Source organism: Martes martes (assembly GCF_963455335.1).
Source record: "Martes martes genome assembly, chromosome: 14".
Lineage (NCBI taxonomy): Eukaryota > Metazoa > Chordata > Mammalia > Carnivora > Mustelidae > Martes > Martes martes.
Window position 1 is genome coordinate 31,501,417 of NC_137902.1, and position 12,887 is coordinate 31,514,303.

Consider the following 12,887-nt stretch of genomic DNA (forward strand, 5'->3'; position numbering starts at 1 on the left):
ATGCATGATTTTTATTCAGTTAAGAAATCCAGAGGTCCAAGTATTAAAGGCCTCACGTCCAGGAGCTTAGCAACCCTTGATGTAGGACAAAAGTTGGACCTTTCATGGCTCAAAGATGCCCCATGGCAAGGAGCCTGCAAAGACGACTTTGTTTGAGACCTCTTCCTTGTAGAAGCAGAAAAATCTCTGTCTGGCAAGTTAGCTTTTCATCTCTGTTCTTCTCTGCCATGTGGATTTCTTACAGCATCATGGATTCACAGTGCTACTCAGCATCAGTGCTCCTCCCTGTTAATGGGTCCTGAGGACATGGGCACCCTTTTCTAAAAACAAACTTACTAATATTCACACATTGAAATGCGCACAAATACACACCTGTATAACTTCCACCACAATCAAGAAATAGAACGTTAGCATTACCCTAAAAGGTCTCCGTGTGCTCTTTCCCACTAAGTCCTCCCCCACCCAAGTCTCTGGCCCAAGCAGCTGTTGGGAGTAACACCCCTGAGACGACCTATCAGTGTGGAATAAATCTGTCTGTCTTAGAATTTCAAACAATTATAGTTATGGATTTCCCCCACTATCTGAAAGCATTCTTCTGAACTCTTTCATAAGTCAAAATGGTGTAAAGCAAAGTAGCATTTACCTTTGATTTATAAGGAAGATTGTTTGAGTTCCCAGACCCAAAAAAGGATGCATCTTGCTAACGGAGGCACAAAATAAATCAGGACAAAGAACATGCTCACAGACACAGTTCAGAGCTATGGTAGCTTGATGCTGAGATGCTGAGTGTAGTTCCTGGGAAGGGAGCTTGGCGGGGCCACTCTTGCTACTGGGGGTACGGGCTGCCCCTGTTAACGGCTTGCTATACAACAAGCACTGAATGCTATTTTTGCTTTTCACCTCTTCCATCAAAGTGAATATTCTCTCTGGATTTCTTTGGGTTCGTGGAAACAGGTACTTCTGTGGGTCTTCCCTAAAAGCAAAGAAGTGTAACACAAACTTTCAAAAAGTGGGGGACATGTCTAGAATGTATTCTTTTTGGGGTCTGGCTTCTTTCATTCAGCATTGTCTTAGAGGTTCATCCGTGTTGTTTATGCATCTGTACTTGGTGTCTTTTTGTTTCTGGGTATTATTCCACTGTGTGGATGCGCCGTAATTTGTCTATCCGTTCACTGTCAATGGGCATTTGGACTGTTTCCCATTTGGGGCTAGCTTTTGTTTGGACATGTGTTTTCATCTGTCATGGGCAAATACCTAGGAGTGGAACACCTGGGTCACGTGGTAAGTGGATCCTTAAATTTAGCGTAAACTGCCCAACTGTTTACCCAGAGTGTGTCACTTTCTCTTTCCAGCGGCAATATCTGAGAGTTCCAGTTCCTCCACATTCTCACCCATATGTAGTCATTTTAATGATAGCCATGGTAGTGAATGTGTAGTAATATTGCATCTTGGTTTTAATTTGCATTTTCTTGATGATTGCTGGTGCTGAGGATCTTTTTAATGTGCTTATTGGCCATACTTACATCTTCTTTTGCCAAGGGCACAAATATTGATGAGCAGCTGATTTTACTCGGCGGTGAGACACCACATCTCCTGGCCCACTTGAACTTCTAGAATGGGTGCCAGAGTTGCACTGTCCCTACCCAGCCATACACCCTCTTGGCGCTGTACCTCCTCCCTTTCTCTAGGTCGGGGATTATTATGTAAGGACCCAATAATCGGTATTTTAGTCTTTGTAGGTCATGGCAACTTTGTCACAGCTCTTCAGTTCTGTCTGCTTGTAAAAGGAGCCAGAGGTAACATGTAAGTGAATGAATGTGGCTGGGTGCCAATGAACCGTTACTTATAGAACCTAAAATTGCCCCCAAACAGTCTTTAGATTGTTTTTCAACCATTTAAAAAGGTAAAAATTATTCTTAGCTTGCAGACCTAAGCTTGCCAGACTCTGCTCTGGATGGTCCACACGATCTCACCCTGTCCTTAGCATGCAGTAGAATCACACAATTTGAGGAGTTGGAGTCCAGCTCCCCCACTTCCTGGTCTGTGTCCTTGGGTATCTCTGTCCCCCTCACTTCTAAAGGAGAAGTCCCAAACAATGCTTCCACTTATATTTCATTGGCTGAGACTTAGTCACATGGCCGTGCTGGAGGCTGGAAAAGTCATCTTAGCTCCATGACCATGTGCCCAGCTAAAATTTTGGGTTCTGTTACAGTGGCTAAATGGGTTTGGGGGTGAGTAACGTGGTGTATGCTATACACCCCTTGTACACAGCCCTATCCAGATATTCTCTGAGCCCTAGAATAGGCTCCTGAATTAAACCAAACACCCCTCTGTCACAGCTACCTGCGTGGGAGTTGCCTTGTGGAGCAATGATGTCTGTTAAGTTACGATGAAAAAGAGAAAAAAACCAACAGATTTTAAAGTCAGCGATGCTCAGTACTATCAGAGAAAACAGTTAGTGTGGATAGAAATACCAACCCCCAAATCTTTAGAATGTTATCATTTCAGATCTCTTTTGTGATGTTCTACTTTCCATACTTTTCCAAGTTCTGGATCAGATTCTGAGGTTTCTTCTATTTCTGGTGATGACAATGCTTTGGTGAACAAAATGTCAGCATGGCCTTTTTCTACCCTGCTGTTCAGTAAACATTAAAAATAAGTAGGTATGATTATTTTAAATATTTTTGCTTTGGGGTTTTTTTCCTCCCCTAAATGCTTCTTTCTATAGCACCTGACCTTTTAAAAAAATTGATAGTGGTAACATTTGAGTGGAGGGAGCCTTAGTTGACCATCTCCAGAGGATTTCACGACAGACCTCATCTTATTCAAGATCTTTGACTGCCTGTCTATTATTTAAATAATATTTAGTTAGATACATGGGAAACTCTTCCAAAGTCAGAAACAGTCATGCCGGAATGGCTTCCACAGAGCACACTCCTCTTCAAATGCCCATAGAAGAGGGCGTCCCAAACGTTTAGACATACCATATTAAAAATATTAGGGTAGAAATGGGAGCCTTAGATTATTTGGGTTTAGATGGTGAAGCTTTTCTATTTGGATTAAAATAACATCCTTGTATACTGTTACGGAACAAATAGAACATGTTTTGTTTACAATTTATTTACTATTATTTTATCATGTTTCCAACAGTTGGCAAAACTGCTTTGCTTTTGTGGAAACAGTGAGAGCACATGTTTGTCTGTTGGAATTCCCTCCTCTTAAAGCATGAATACTTACTGTGGCTTTCATCTAGAACTCCTTTGAAGCATGGTGAAGAAGTCAGTCTACTTGATCTGAGAAGATTTTTATTATCAGCAAAAAAAATAAACAAAATTGTTTTTTTTTAAATTTTATTTTATTTATTTATTTGACAGATAGAGATCACAAGTAGGCAGAGAGGCAGACAGAGACAGAGAGGAGGAAGCAGGCTCCCTGTTGAGCAGAGAGCCTGATGTGGGGCTCGATCCCAGGACCCTGAGATCATGACCTGAGCCGAAGGCAGAGGCTCAACCCACTGAGCCACCCAGGCGCCCCAACAAAATTGTATTTTTCCCAATTGTGAAAGTAGTCCATATTTACTGTAGAAAAAGAATACAAAGTTACCAAAGAAAAAAAAATCATCCCCAGTATATAAAGGCAAACCCAACACTAACTAGTTAAACCCTTTGACAAACATCCTTTGAGATGATCAAGTTAGTTGTCTTCGAACCGGTTAGACATACCCAGTGGCCTACCCTAAAGTGATTTGTGAATAAGGGAGGGTTTTGAGCCTCTCTGTAATCCAAAGACTGCTTTCGCTTAGCACGTGGGAGGAATACCTATAAAACAGTGGACTCATGGCTAATACTGCAGCGTAGACCCAAACAGTCCTTTATGTATTTCTTAAGACCTTTTGGAGAACGCGGCTTCTAGGATGGCACATTATTTTGTGATGCCTTGATAATAGGATCAGTAGAAGTTGTATTTCCTTAAGGGCATGAACGATGTTTCCTTTGGCTGTGTGAAAGGAGGAAGAAAAAGGTGGAGTTAGAGGATATAATCCCATCATCTCAGATTATAAGCCATTTCCCTGGTATCTGAGAACCATGAGGCACCTCTGTGAAGAGCAAAGAAAATATTTGCTGAGCCACTTTCTTGCTTTCTGTGTATTGGGATGAGGTAGTGGTGGTGACTGGCTAGGAAGACTTCTGGGGCAGTCATCTTTGTTTTCCCTCTAATGTCAAGCACAAAGCCGGAAGCCTCATGGTACAGTAGTAATTAGTAAAAGTATTTGTAGTTGTGTTAAGAATAATCAAGGTCAAGGAGCGCTTGAGGACATATCGACACCAGCTCACATCACATAGGCCACTTAACCACATAAGAGATCAGATCTTAGCCATGGTTATCACCCCTCTCAGACACGTCACTGGCCCAGTAAGTTAATTTCTAAGAATGGAGGCAGGTACAGGAAGGATCAGCAGACTGACATGAGGACATGGCTGGAATCTGTGGGCGCGTGCCACCTAGCCCTGTACTTTTGTACTGAGGTGGCTTTCTGCGGCAAACAGATGTTTCTTCTGCTATATTGGGGACTTTCTGGAGAAGACACGCATGTACAGTAAAAGTGCTTTGTTTCTGCACAGGTACACCCCCCTGTCTGCTTCAAAGTTGCCTCCAGTCCTTCTAAAAATGCAGGTTCTTGGGAACCTGGGTGGCTCAGTGGGTTAAAGCCTCTGCTTTCGGCTCAGGTCATGATCCCAGGGTACTGGGATCGAGTCCTACATCGGGCTCTCTGCTCAGCAGGGAGCCTGCTTCCTCCTCTCTCTCGGCCTGCCTCTCTGCCTACTTGTGATCTCTGTCTGTCAAATAAATAAATGAAATCTTTAAAAATGCAGGTTCTTGGGACGCCTGGGTGGCTCAGTTGGTTGAGCGGCTGCCTTCGGCTCAGGTCATGATCCCAGCGTCCTGGGATCGAGTCCCACATCGGGCTCCTTGCTCCGCAGGGAGCCTGCTTCTCCCTCTGCCACTCTGTCTGCCTGTGCTCACTCTCTCTCTCTCTCTCTGACAAAAAAAAAAAAAAAAAAATCTTAAAAATGCAGGTTCTTGCCCCCTAGTCCAGATGTGCTGAATCTGAATCCTTTGGACTTGAGGTCTAAATGATTCTTCTGTACCCTGTTGTTTGAGAACACGGGGTTAAAGCAGTGTTTTCAAGCTTTTTTTGTCTGTGACATAGTAGTTAGAAATGTTTAATGACACAGTACTTATTCCTACTAGGGCATACATTCATATATTCTGTTCCATTCTTTTCTATTCAGTTTGCTGACTCTGATCCACTAAGTCAATTTCATGACCCACTCCTGAGTTAGAAAATTGAATTCAATGTAAACAATTTACAACTATGTAAATGTATGTAAATGTAAAATATAAGCATTTTACAACTAGAAAGAATTGAACAGCATACAGAATATAAACATAAATGTAAATATAAAAAATTTTAAAAAATAAAATGCCCCCCTCTTTTTTTTCTCCTTTCAGATTGTAGCCAATGTGAAGATTGTCAGAATTCATAGAAGCACAACATATGGCCTTCCTGGGCTTTATTCTCGTGCGACTGAACAAGCAAAATCTTCGGGCTTCAGTTTTTCATCATCTATTACATGATGCTAATATTCCCCTTTACATTTCTTAAAAATTCTCAAATGAGAGGAGTGCCTAGGTGGCTCAGTCAGGTAAGTGTCTGACTCTTGATTTCAGCTCAGGTCATGATCTCAGGGTTGTGGGATCGAGCCCCAGATCAGTTGTGCACTCAGCAAGGAGTCTGCCTGTCCCTCATCCTCCCACTCGCTCTCTCTCTCAAATAAATACTCTTTAATGAGATTAAAACTATAAGAAAGCTCAGTGAACTCTAAATTCATACACTGACATTAATTGTAACACATCAGTGTAATGCAGTTAATATAATTATGTCCTTTTACATTAATTTTACTTGAAAATGTTTGGACATCCAGGCACCTCTCTCCTAACACCTGTTGCTTTCTGGTCATAACTTATACTCTCCTTGATCTTGGTGGATGGGCTTTAGAGGAAAAGGCACTGCAGAAATCATATGAATGCTGATGTGAATATCTGGTTCTTGCTCTTACATTCTGTCTTAGTTGCTTTTATACAAGAGAAAATGTCCTCGAGAAACACACCTGGGAGTGCAATCTAGATCTTCGGTCTCTGAGATATCTCTAAGATATTTATTTTAGAGAAAGAGAGCATGGGGGAGAGATAGAGGAAGAGAGAATCTTTTTTTTTTTTTTTAAGATTTTTATTTATTTATTTGACAGACAGAGATCACAAGTAGGCAGAGAGGCAGGCAGAGAGAGAGGTGGAAGCAGGCTCCCTGCCGAGCAGAGAGCCTGATGCAGGACTCGATCCCGGGACCCTGGGATCATGACCTGAGCCAAAAGCAGAGGCTTTAACCCACTGAGCCACCCAGGTGCCCCAGGAAGAGAGAATCTTGAGCAGACTCCCTGCTGAGTGCAGAGTGAGACTCGGGGCTCCATCTCATGACCCCAAGATCATGACGTGAGCTGAAACCAAGAGTCCGATGCTTAACCAACTAAGCCACCCAGGTGCCCCTCTGAGATATGTTTATTTGGGTTTTTTAAAAAGATTTTATTTATTTATTTGACAGAGAGACAGTGAGAGAGGGAACACAAGCAGGGGGAGGGGGAGAGGGAGAAGGAGGCTCTCCACTGAGCAGGGTGCCCGATGTGGGGCTCAAGCCTAGGACCCTGGGAGCGTGACCTGAGCGGAAGGCAGAGGCTTAACAATTGAGCCACCCAGGCACCCTGGAGATATGCTTTTAAGCCTCATAACCAACACCCCCTGGTCATTGTTGGGAAAGTGGTAGAATACATGTTCATTAGAACATTTTTTTTTTACCATTTCAAAACATTGGAAAATGGTTAAAATATATTGTACTCATATAATTTAATAGTAACAACTCTCCTAACATATATTTGGATATACTTTAATTTGGATATATTTTAATTTCATGAAAAATATTGTTATTGATGTATTCTGGAGTAGAAAGTTACATATTCTATATACTGATCATGTAAATATGTGTGTATAAAGGTACCAAAAGAAATGATTAGTTATGCCATTTTGCTTTATATTTTTTCACTTTTCAAGTTTTCCATGTTGACCAGTGAGAAAAAAGCAGTGAACACTGATAAACAAAAAAGAACTCCTCATAAGACCCCATAAACATTGGTATAATGGTAGCATTACTTTGCTTTGATGTTATCTTGGAGACTGCCCGTATCAGCTTATATAAATACTTTGTTCTTTTAAATCCCACTGTAATAGTAAAACAAAGTCCCCAAATGAGGAACATTTAAGTTGTTTATAGTCTTTCGTTCTTACTGGCAATGGCGAAATAAATAATTTGTACCTATCTTATTCAATATATATATATATAACTCTACCCGCAGAATAAAATCCTAGAAGTGGAATTTCTGGTTAACGTATTTTAGCATTTGTAGTTGTGAAACATATTGCCCCAACTGCCCTTCACAGAATTTGCTTCCTCAGACATTCTCAATAAGTAAAGTAGGATAAGGCCTACCACGTCACCAACACTGTTCTCAAACTTCAAAATGAAGTTAGGCATCTTTTCTTCAGAGACATCAGTATTTCTTTTTCTGGGAACTGCCTATTAATATCATTCCGTGTTCATATATTAAGAAAATTTGCTCTTGCCTGGAGATTAATTGCAAATACTTGACCCATGTTGTTAATTAGTCTTTTAACTTTGATTATGGTGATTTTTGTCATGCAGAAAAAAATTTAATTATATAGTTTAATTTTATTGCTTCTAGATTTCTTATACATACTTATAAAGGTAATCCCCTCCTTTAGGTCATAAAATAATTCTTCCAGGGGGCACCTGGGTGGCTCAGTGGGTTAAAGCCTCTGCCTTCAGCTCAGGTCATGATCCCAGGGTCCTGGGATCGAGCCCTGCATGAGGCTCTCTGCTCAGCAGGGAGCCTGCTACCCCTCTCTCTCTGCCTGCCTCTCTGGCTACTTGTGATCTTTCTCTCTCTCTGTCAAACAAATAAATAAATAATCTTAAAAAAATAATTCTTCCTTTAAATTTTTGATGGGAGATCAATTTTATTTTTCCAGATGGCTACCCCAGATGACCCAACTCAATTGATTGAACAATCCATACTTTCCTCCACTGACTTGAGATGCTACCTTTATTACATATTAAATTCCGTATATGATTAGGTTTCTTTATGGAATTTCTCTTGTTTCATTGAACTGTCAGCTCATTTGCCAGTAGTACAGTGACTTATTTATTACAGGTTTCTAATATATTTTAATATGTCAAAGAGCTTGTCTCCCCTTGGTAGCCTTTTTCAGAATTTTCCTTTTTATTCTTGTTGAGTTCATTATAAACAATTGGCTTGTGAGGTTAATTTATAGATGAATGTAAGAATTGTCATCTTTATCATGTTGATGCTTCCTGTCTTAAGAATATGGCATGATTGGGGCACCTGGATGGCTTAGTCAGTTAAGCATGTCTTCTCGGCTCAGGTCATGATCTCAGGGTCCTGGGATGGAGCTCCATGCCTGGCTCCCTGCTCAGTGGGGAGCCTGCTTCCCTTCTCTCTCTCTGCCCCTCCCCACCACTTGTGCTCTCTCTCTCAAGTAAATGAATAAAATCTTAAATATGGCATGACTTGTTCAAGTATTCTTCTGTGTCACTCACAAGTATTTAAAGTTTTCTTCATATCGATCTTGCATATGTCTTATGTTTATTGCTAGACATTTTGTCTTCTTTTGGTGCCATTATAATTGATTATATCTTTCATTAAATCTAACTGCTGGCTGTTTGCATATATGAAAGCTATTTTAATTATGCACCCAGTCAATTTACTGAATTCGCTTACTGTCTGTCGTAGTTTTTCAGTTGGTTATTTTGGAGTTTCCAGGTGTACAATCATATCTACAAATAGTGGCAATTTTACCTCCTCCTTTTCAATTATTTTTTTAAGATTTTATTTATTTATTTGACAGAGAGAGATCACAAGGAAGCAGAGAGAGAGTGGGAAGCAGGCTCCCTGCTGAGCAGAGGGCCTGAAGGGGGGCTCGATCCCAGGACCCTGAGATCATGAGGGCAGCCGAAGGCAGAGGCTTAACCCACTGAGCAACCCAGGCGCCCCTTCAATTTTTTAAAATGTATTTATTTATGTATTAGAGAGCGAGAGAGATCACAGAGGGAGAGGAGAAGCAGACTTGCCACTGAGCAGGGAGCCCTGTGTGGGGCCCAGTCCCAGGACTGGGAGATCACAACCTGAGCCAAAGGCAGAGGCCAACCAAGCCACCCAGGTGCCCCTTCCTTTTCAATTTTTAAACCGTTTTCTTTTGTCTAGCTGCACTGTAGGCATGTATCAGGGTTTCATTCTTTTATAATTCTTTAATTTCTGCTTTTATCTTCTTTCCTTCTGTTTTTGCTTGATTTACTTGTTCTTGTTGGCATTTTGACTTTAACTTTAGTCCTTATATCTATATTTTTTTTGCTGCATTTTCATGAAAGTATGTTTTCTACCATGACTGTACAATGTTAATTCTACATTTGGTTGCTGTTTTCTTATAAGATTTCTTTTTTTTTTTTTTAAGATTTTATTTATTTATTTGACAGAGAGATCAGGAGTAGGCAGAGAAAGAGGAGGAAGCAGGCTCCCTGCCAAGCAGAGAGCCCTACGGGGAGCTCGATCCCAGGACCCTGAGATCATGACCTGAGTTGTAGGCAGAGGCTTTAACCCACTGAGCTACCCAGGTGCCCCTGGTTGCTGTTTTCTTTATGGATTAATACATAGTCAAGTTTTGTGAAAGTTCACATTAGAGTTTAATATTATCAAAGAAAACTTAAATATAGTAATTACTAGTACACTATTTACTTGGGCAAAGGATATGGGTTAATTTCATCTAATGAAGGCAAAAATGGGAATATTTTAGCAGTTTGGAAACCATGGATTTTCTTTTTCTTTGGGTGAGCCGCAGATTAGCTGGCAGCTAGCAAAGAGGCCAGTCAAGGCATTGTGATCGCAGGCACCCAGATGGGTCAACAAAGAAAACAGTTCCAGTTGTTAAAAACTTTTGAGAAGACTGAGAGATTTGCTATTGGCACAGGTGACACTCTGTCAGTGTCCTCTGTGATCTTGTCCATTGGGTCTGTACCAGTTTCCCTTCTCAGAATCTCTCCATATGTCAGTTAGAGCAAGCATAATGTTACTATGATCTAGATCTTTACTGAGTTTTTAAATTACTGATCTGCCATAGGCCAAAAGTGATGATTTTTTTCCCTACTACCTATATTTTCCTTTTATTTCTCCTTATGTCCTCTGTTGCTTTCACATAACATTGCTAGAATCAAATGTTATTTAATTCACAGATAATCATTAACTGTTCATCTTTACTGTGAATTATAATCTTTAGCATTATATAGCATCCATTTTTTCTGGTTGCTTTAATACATTTGGGCCTGAATTCAGCCTCGTCTGTTATTAAGATATTGCTTTTTGAGGGTTTTTTTTCGGTATCTCTTTACTCATCCTGTGCCTTCAACCCTTCAGAATCGTTTTTATTGTAGGTCTGTTAGATAGCATAGATTTGAGTTTTGCTTTGTGATTCAGTCTGAAATTCTTTTTCTCAAGAATTGAATTTAGCCCTTTTACATTTATTGATTTGTATATTTGATCTTACTTCTGTCCTATTCTTATGCTTTTTGTATTTATACCTTCTAAAAATATTTTTCTATATAGACTGCTTGCTTTGTTTTCTGTATTTGTTTTGATAATTAGGAAGGTTTGTACTTTTGTTCCTGTAGTTACCTTTGTAATATCCTGATTGTATAATAACTTCAGTTCTGTAGTTATTCAGCCAGATTTTCAGGATTTGTCATTCCCTTCCATAATTAATGACAAATGATCAGCTGGATTTCATTAAGATAAAAAACTTATGCTCTGTGAAAGACAATGTCAAGAGAATGAGAAGACAAGCCACAGACTGGCAAAGACACATCTAATAAAGGCTTGTTATCCAAAATATACAAAGAGGGGCACTGGCTGGCTCAGTCCATTGGGCATGCAATTCTTGATTTCAGGGTCCTGAGTTTGAGCCCCACATTGGGCATGGAGATTACTTAAAAGAAAAAAAATGTGGAATACCCAAAATATACGAAGAATTCTTAAAATTGACAATAAGAAAATAAACTGAGGGGGACCCAGGTGGCTCAGTTGGTTGGCATCTGACTTGATTTTGGCTCAGGTCATGATCCCAGGGTTGTGACATTGAGCCCCGTGTCGGGCTCTGTGCTCAGCACTGAGTCTGCTAGAGATTTTCTTTCTCCCTCTGCTCCTCCCCACACTTACATGCATGCACTTTCTAAAATGAGTGAATAAAACTTAAAGAAAAAAAAAAAGAACCCAGTTAAAAATTAACCTAAAGACCTTAAGATACCTCTCCAGATATACAGATGGCAAATAAACACATGAACAGTTGTTCTACATCATTTATCGCCAGGGAAATGCAAATCAAAACAATGAGATACTACACACTACCACCCCTGCACACACCACGCACCTATAGAATGGCCAAAACCCCAAACACTGACACCACCAGATGCTGATGAGGATGTGGAGCAACAGGAACTCTCATTCACTGCTGGTGGGAATACAAATGTACTACCACTTTGGGAAAGAGTTTGGCAGTTTCTTGCAAAATTAAACATACTCTTAACCATACACCCCAGCAATCTCACATCCTTGGTACTTACCCCAAAGAGCTGAAAATACACAGGAAAACCTATGTATATTGGGACAGCAGTTTTATTCATAACTGTTGAAACCTGGAAGCAGCCAAGATGTTCTTCAGTAGGTGAATGGATAAACTGTGATCCACCCAGACAATGGAATATTATTCAGCACTAAAAAGAGCTAAGAAGCTATGAAAAGACATGATAGAAATTTGTACATATCACTAAAGTGAAAGAAGCCAATCTGAAAAGGCTATGTACTGTATGTCCCCAATTATATGACATTCTGGAAAAGGAGAAACTATGGAGACAATAAAAGATTAGTGGTTGCCAGGGGTTGGGGGTGAAGGAAAGAGAAGGCATGAGGAGGGATGAATAAGCAGATTGCAGAGGATTTTTAGCAGTGAAAATACATAGTATATCATAATAATGGAAATATGCCATTATACTTTCGTCTAAACCCATAGAATGTCCAGCACCAAGAGTGAACCATAATGTGAACTATGGACTTTTAGTGATTAGGATGTGTCATTGTAGATTCATCAGTTGTAACGTGTACTACTCTGGGGCGGGACATTGACAATGGTGGAGAATGAGCATGTGTGGGGTAGTGGGCACATGGAAAATCTCTGTACCTTCTTCTCAATTTTGCTCTAAAAACTCCAGAGCTGTTTTTTTTTTTTTTGAAGACTTTATTTATTTATATGACAGAGATCACAAGTATTCAGAGAGAGAAAGGGGAAAGCAGGCTCCCCGCCAAGCAGAGAGCCCGAAGCAGGGCTCGATCCCAGGACTCCAAGATCACGACCCCAAGCCGAAGGCAGAGGCTTAACCCACTGAGCCACCCAGGCACCTCTCCAAAACTGCTCTTAAAAAAGTCTTTAAGGGGCGCCTGGGTGGCTCAGTGGGTTAAGCCTCTGCCTTCGGCTCAGATCATGATCCCAGGGTTCTGGGATCGAGCCCCACATCGGGCACTCTGCTCATCAGGGAGCCTGCTTCCCTCTCTCTCTCTCTCTCTCTCTGCCTCTCTGCCTCCTTGTGATCTCTATCAATAAATAAATAAAAATCTTTTTTAAAAAAGTCTTTAAAA